The sequence below is a fragment of the Cibotium barometz genome, chromosome 19 (assembly GCF_041138505.1).
Source record: "Cibotium barometz isolate CiBa-2024 chromosome 19, ASM4113850v1, whole genome shotgun sequence".
In the NCBI taxonomy this organism is placed as follows: domain Eukaryota; kingdom Viridiplantae; phylum Streptophyta; class Polypodiopsida; order Cyatheales; family Cibotiaceae; genus Cibotium; species Cibotium barometz.
The window spans coordinates 43,575,904-43,583,177 of NC_141064.1; positions in this window are offsets into that span (position 1 = coordinate 43,575,904).

Consider the following 7,274-nt stretch of genomic DNA (forward strand, 5'->3'; position numbering starts at 1 on the left):
ATACATCAGCATACTCACTTAGCCATTCTGGTGGTGTGAGACCCCTCTGCCCCCTTCGCGCATCGAATTCCTGGTTGCTAGTAGGAGTAGTAGTTTCCTCTTACGCGGGGAAGGGTTTCCCACTCGGGGCCTCGCCCTCGAATGTCTAGACACGAGACTAATCTGGTGGTCATTCTGAAACCAAAACCGGGAAAATTTCCCTGGCCCAAAAAACGGGGACGATTCCACCTTTTAGATTTTCTTAACAAATTTTCTAATAGGGTCAAGAGACTAAATTTTCCTTCACGTGATTAAACCAGATAGAAGAAAAACTATCATTGACTTAGTTTAAAGAAATCAACGCTTTTTTCCTAACCGAAATCAGGCACAGTCGTTGATCTAATCATTTTGAGGAATTCAACGCTTTTTTCCTAACCGAAGTCAGGCAGCACAGCCATTGATCTACGCATTTGAGAAATTCTTCAGGTTTTTATTTAACTACTCAAATTCTAAGCGTATTCCTATTATTTCAATTTAATTATTAAAACTCCACTGATTCTAGCCTAGCCCATGGGTTAGCCCACCACCCAGCCCACCACCCAACCAACCACACTGGAATCGGTAGGACCAGACAATTACTCACCCACCCATAATTGAATGCCTTTCTTAACTTTTGCATTCGAATACAGATACGCACACACTCCTCTTTAAAACTTTAACTTATAAAATAATCCATTGACAAATAGTTTATTGGTTATAGATGTTATAACTCAAAAATTCCATCTAGTCCTTTGTTTCTAAAAAAAAACAGTATCACTCTGGACTCTCCGTTGTTGGGACCAATTGGTCAGCCAACGAGATCTAGTAACAGATTATAATAATCATTTCGTCCATCATACATATCTTCCAGGCACATGGGTGTCCTAGGCACCACGAGCCCGTGCATCTTCTGGTCAGAACCCTCCAGGATCCTTCTTCTGTGTCCTGGCACTTCACTCAGGGACCGCTTCGTCGACCCTCGCCCATTTTACCAGAAGCGCACCCTTTTTCAACCATACCAAGGCTAGTCAAGACCTAGGCAGGCTTTGCCGCATGAGCCGTCCTCTGAACACTCCCCACCAGAGCTGTTGCAACCGAACTTCCCTTAGAAAACATATGCCAAATGCTCCCTCCAGCATTCTGGCGTAAGAGAGTCCTTTAAGAAAACAGGATTTCTATGCAAGTTTTAAGTTTGATTTTCTTTTGAATACAAGGAGTATTTCTTGAATCAGTATTCCCAAAACTTCTTGATCGGCATTATGAATTTCATACCAAAATTCCTTGAATTCTATAACCTTGATCAGTATTCCCAAAACTTCTTGATCGGTATTCCCAAAACTTCTTGATCGGCATTATGAATTTCATACCAAAATTCCTTGAATTCTATAACCTTGATCCACAGATCAATTCGAATGGTCTCAAACTTAGTTTCAGATTTGCCAGGAGTTTTGAGTGTGTCACACCTTCTTTCCTCGAAATTGACGAAAGAGTTTGGTCTTGGTCATAGTCTGATTCAAGGTTCGAGTCGGATAAGATTTTTCCTGAGCTATCTTTCTCAAAAAGGTTTGATAATTCAGTTACTATTTTACTGAATTTCTTTCTTTGAATATTCACTTAACTGATTTCTAAATTAGTTACGAATTCCAATGAGGAATAAATTAATCATTTATCTGAATATCTCGATCTTGATAGATTTCTCGAATTTTCTTTTTACAATCCATGTGAATATAAAACAATAGAAATTTCTCTCTTAGAGTATTTAATTATTCATTTATCAAATAGTCATAGAATTTAAACATAGAATTTAAGAGAATTCTAATTTTGATATAAAAATTCTTCATGCATCTATTTATGCATAAAAATCAACTTCAAAACATGGGCATAACACCTTTATAAAAAAAATCCTTTTATGCATAAAATCAAATTTAATAGGAATAACACTTTTAAAATAAAAAGAACTTCTTTATGCATCTATTTATGCATAAAAATAAAATTTTATAAGAATAACACTTTTAGAATATAAAAATTTCCTTTATGCATCTTTCTATGCATAAAAATCAATTTTAATAAGAATAACATTTTTGTAATTAAGAAAAATCCTTTATGCATCTTTTTATGCATAAAAATCAAATTTAATAAGAATAACACTTTTTGTAATAAAAAAATTTCTTTATGCATCTTTCTATGCACAGAAATCAAATTTAATAAGAAAAACACTTTTATAATAAAAAAAGTTCCTTTATGCATCTTTCTATATGCATAGAAATCAAATTTAATAAGAATAACACTTTTGTAATAAAAAATTTCCTTTATGCATCTTTCTATGCATAGAAATCAAATTTAATAAGAATAACACTTTTGTAATAAAAAAAATTCCTTTATGCATCTTTCTATGCACAGAAATCAAATTTAATAAGAATAACACTTTTGTAATAAAAAAAATTCCTTTATGCATCTTTCTATGCACAGAAGTCAAATTTATTAAGAATAACACTTTTGTAATAAAAAAAATTCCTTTATGCATCTTTCTATGCACAGAAATCAAATTTAATAAGAATAACACTTTTGTAATAAAAAAAATTCCTTTATGCATCTTTCTATGCACAGAAATCAAATTTATTAAGAATAACACTTTTGTAATAAAAAAAATTCCTTTATGCATCTTTCTATGCACAGAAATCAAATTTAATAAGAATAACACTTTTGTAATAAAAAAATTCCTTTATGCATCTTTCTATGCATAGAAATCAAATTTAATAAGAATAACACTTTTGTAAAAAAATTCCTTTATGCATCTTTCTATGTATAAAAATCAAATTTAATAATTAATATCAATGATATCCATGCATATTCATAGGTGAATATTTACATGAAGTAATTAGAATATTTCTTTTAGATGCAAAAATGGTGGAAATTACTCTTTTGGAATAACATAAAAACCAACTTTCTTTTTCACAAAATTCTGGAAAATTTTGCCATAACCTCCTTTGTATGGCTGACCATTTCTCATTTTTATCATTCTTCACATAACTTAATTAACTCAATTTAGAATTATAGAACTCTAATCTACACAATTTCTAAATTCAAGAGAGTAAACAATAAGAAGAGTTTAATTAATCACTTAGTTAATCTTTATAGGATTAAGAAAGGTTGGAATGTAAAGAAGAGAAGGGGGTGGCCTTTTCATTTGCAAAACATAAAAAATCAAGAAAACCATAGAGAACCTCTTTCATTTGATGAGGCATAAAAATCAAAAAATTGGTTGGATGCAATGCAAAGTGAATATGATGCTATAATGAAGAATGGTACATGGTCTTTGTGTGATTTTCCTATTGGTAAAAAGGTCATTGGATGTAAGTGGGTTTTTAAGTTGAAACGAAAGCCAGATGGCAGTGTTGATCGCTATAAGGCTAGACTTGTTGCAAAGGTCATTGGATGTAAGTGGGTTTTTAAGTTGAAATGAAAGCCAGATGGCAGTGTTGATCGCTCTATAAGGCTAGACTTGTTGCAAAGGATTATGCTCAAGAAAAGGGCATTGATTTTGATGAGACCTTTGCTCCCACTTGTCGTATGACTACCATTCATAGCATTTGTGCATTAGTAGCTCATAATGGTTGGGATGTACATCAGTTGGACATAAAGACTACGTTCTTGAATGGAGATTTGCATGAGGAGGTGTATGTATTGCAGCCTCGTGGTTTTGTTCAAAGAGGGCAAGAAAACAAAGTGTGCAGGTTGAAAAAGGCTTTGTATGGTTTAAAGCAAGCTCCACGAGCTTGGTATGAAAAGATACATGCATATTTGACTGCACTTGGTTTTCATAATAGTCCAATAGAAAGCACTTTGTATGTTAAACGTATGGATGATGTACATCTAATCATTGCTCTCTATGTCGATGACATGCTGCTCAGGACCAAATGAGAGTCATATTGCTGATTTTAAGGCTGATTTGAATGCCTCTTTTGAGATGTCAGATTTGGGGCATTTGCATCATTATTTGGGGATACAATTTAAGCAGTGTGATGGAGGTATTACTTTGTGCCAGACAAAGTATACTGGGACATTGTTGCGGAGATTTGGCCTTGAAGACTGCAAGCCTATTGCTACTCCAATGGAGACAGGTTTGAAGTTGAGTCTTCATGATGCTGGAGATCACTTTGATGTCACACTCTATCAGACAGCTGTTAGTTGCCTCATTTATGTATGCATTACGAGGCTGGACATTCAGTTTGCAGTCTCACAGGTGAGCAGGTTTATGCATAGCCCAGGGTCTCAGCATTGGAAGGCAGTTAAACGCATCTTTCGCTACTTGAGTGGCACCATACATCTTGGCTTGTTTTATCCCAAGGGGGGATCGTTGCTGCTAGATTTATATGCTTTTTTGGACTCAGATTGGGCTGGTTGCTATGACACAAGAGTGTCCCACAAGTGGTTTTTGTTTCATGCTCGGTAGCTCATGCATATCTTGGTTAAGCAAGAAGCAACCTACTATGGCCACTTCTAGTTGTGAGGCTGAGTATAGGAGGGCAGCTTTCATAGCTACGGTTGAGTGTGTGTGGTTCAGACGGCTTATGGGGCTGACTTGGGTGTTGGACAGGAGTCTGCTACCTCTATCTACACTAACAGTCAGAGCGCATTGGCAGTTTGCGAGAAACCTAGTTTTTCATGCTCGCACAAAGCACATTGAGGTGCATTATCACTATGTCAGGGAGAGACTCTCAGCAGGAGAGATCAGCTTGGCATATGTGCCAACACAGGACAACCTCGCCGATCTTTTCACAAAGGCGCTTCCGTGAGAAGTTGAAGCTTTCCGCAAAGCTTTGGGCTTGCTCCCCTTTGTGGACTGATCTACTTCGGGCATGGCACTTCCCTATACATGAGTGCCAGCTCTCGTTCACACCATCACTCCCAGGGGGGATTTGTTGTGTGAACACACTTAGGACCGTCGGGGCACTTTTTCCCTCCTTATGAGGTTTTTTCCCCCGGCTTGTATATACACCCATCATTCTAGGGCTAACTTATCTTTGTACATTGACACTATGTGTTGTGTGCATTCTTGCTTCTTCTTCTCCAAGCTTTGTGTGCTTTCCTGCAACCCTAATTCCAACAACTTGCATAGAAACTCTGTTTTTGAAAAGGACTGTTTTATGCTAGAATGTTGGAGGAAGCATTTGGCTTGTGGTATAAAATTAATGAGAGTTTCATTGCAACAATTGGCGGGGAGTCATCAAAGGACGTCGCTCGCGGGCGACAAAGCCTTCCAAGGTCTTGACCAGTCTCGGTATGGTTAAAATGGTGCACTTCCGGTACGATGGGCGAGGGCGGACGAAGTGGTCCTTGAGTGAAGTGCTAGGACACCTAAGGAGGATCTTAGAGGGTTCTGACCAGGCGATGCACGGATCGTGGCTACTAGGACACCCATGCGTATGTCAAGGAAGATATGGATGGACTGATAAAGGAATTATCTAGGTGAACTGGAATTTAAGATTGGATCTTGTTGGTTGACTAGCTGGTCTTCAACAACGGAGAGTCCAAATGATATTTTGATTGTAAAACAATAGACGTGATATTTTGGAGGATTATGATAAAAATACTATGGTTTCATTGAAAGTCTATTTTAAAGACAACTAAATCTGTGAATAAGGCAATTTTATATTGGGTGTGTAAGTGGTGTGACTACCTTGTATTTTGCTTGAAGCACCGGCTAGGGGGCCTGGGAACTCTTTTCCCTGGTACCCAGGACAAAACTAAACCAAATTTTTATATAAAGGGATCCCACCAATACAGTGGTTGGGTAGTTGGCTAACCCATGGGCCAGTTGGGGTTAAGCTGCTAGTGGATCGGTGGATTCCTGCGATACAATTAGATACGTTCAGGTTCAATAGTTAGAATAAGTCCCAGGAAGACCATTGTTCTATGGGAAAGAATGAGCGAGCTGTGTCTCGCTTAAGGGAAAAAAAGCGGTGATTTCTATGAGCCAATGCACGTCCCTTCCTTGATTTGGCCATGTGACCTATTGGTTCGGTTGGAATAGAAAAGCTAGTTAGGGCCTTGACTCTTTAGATTAATTTTTTCGTTAGATGATTTTCCTAGTGAAATTGGCCGTGCCTTCCGGGCGAGGGAAGTTTTTTCGCTCTCGGTTTTCGGAGGAACCGTCGGACTAGTCTCTTGTCCGAACACTCGTGGGGCAAGGCCCCGATTGGGAATCCCTGCCCTGTACGAGAGGCTGATGCTACTTCCGCTGCTAGTGCCCCGGAGGGGCATCGCCGCGTGGAGAGGGTAGGGGTCTCACAATAATCAATGTGACACTTGAGTAGACGATCAAACACACGCATGAATGCATGAAAAGTACAAAAGTGGACATTCTTGAGCTCGAATGGAATTACAGGATTCCATTCGAGGTCTCTGAAATGCCTATTTGGCTCAGCTAGCATGTTAGCAGACAAGACACTACTAACCCAATTGCCAGCATTATCATCCACTGTGTCATTCTCATCATCTTGATTCTCTAGCTTCCTCTTCCTTCCTGCCTTCTTCTGTTTCTTTTCTCTCACCATTCCATGTACCGTAGACAAGGATTTGGGGTGTTAGCACCTTGTGGACACCCAAGAAGGCACTTTATTATCTTCAAGTCACCTCCTAAATGCCAGTCTATTGTATAAGTGCCCTTACCCTCCACTTCTAATTGTTTCCCTTGAATCTGTGCTTTAATGACATTGGTAATCCATGGTATCCTATCAAACATCCAATTGAGCACTTTATATGTCTCCTTCGTCTCGGTACTTCAAATGCCCTAAGACACCATATCTCTCTCTTAGATTGGACACTAAAAGAGGAAAAACTTGACTTGTGAACCCTCTCCCTATTGCTCTTCTGATTGTCTGGGTTTTCATTAGAACCTTCCAAAGGTAACCCAGTCTCCTCAGTCATGTTGATCTCACTCTTTGCATATGCCATTGCCTCATTCATAAGTGTGATACTCATTCGTTCTAATCTCTTGCCTTTCACAATTTGACACTCATCCACTTTCAACACAAAACTTACCTTATCACCTTGCATGACAAACAAAAGTAGATAAGTTTTAGTACTTGAAATATTTTTTTTTTAGCTTGCAAAGAATGTAAAAAATTACTTACATTGTTTAGGCAGTCCATAGAATAATATCATAGCTCTCTGAAGCCATTGTAGATCAGCAAATATATTGTTGAACTCATTATAGGGATACATAATCTTACCATTTGTGCTTCAATTTTTTC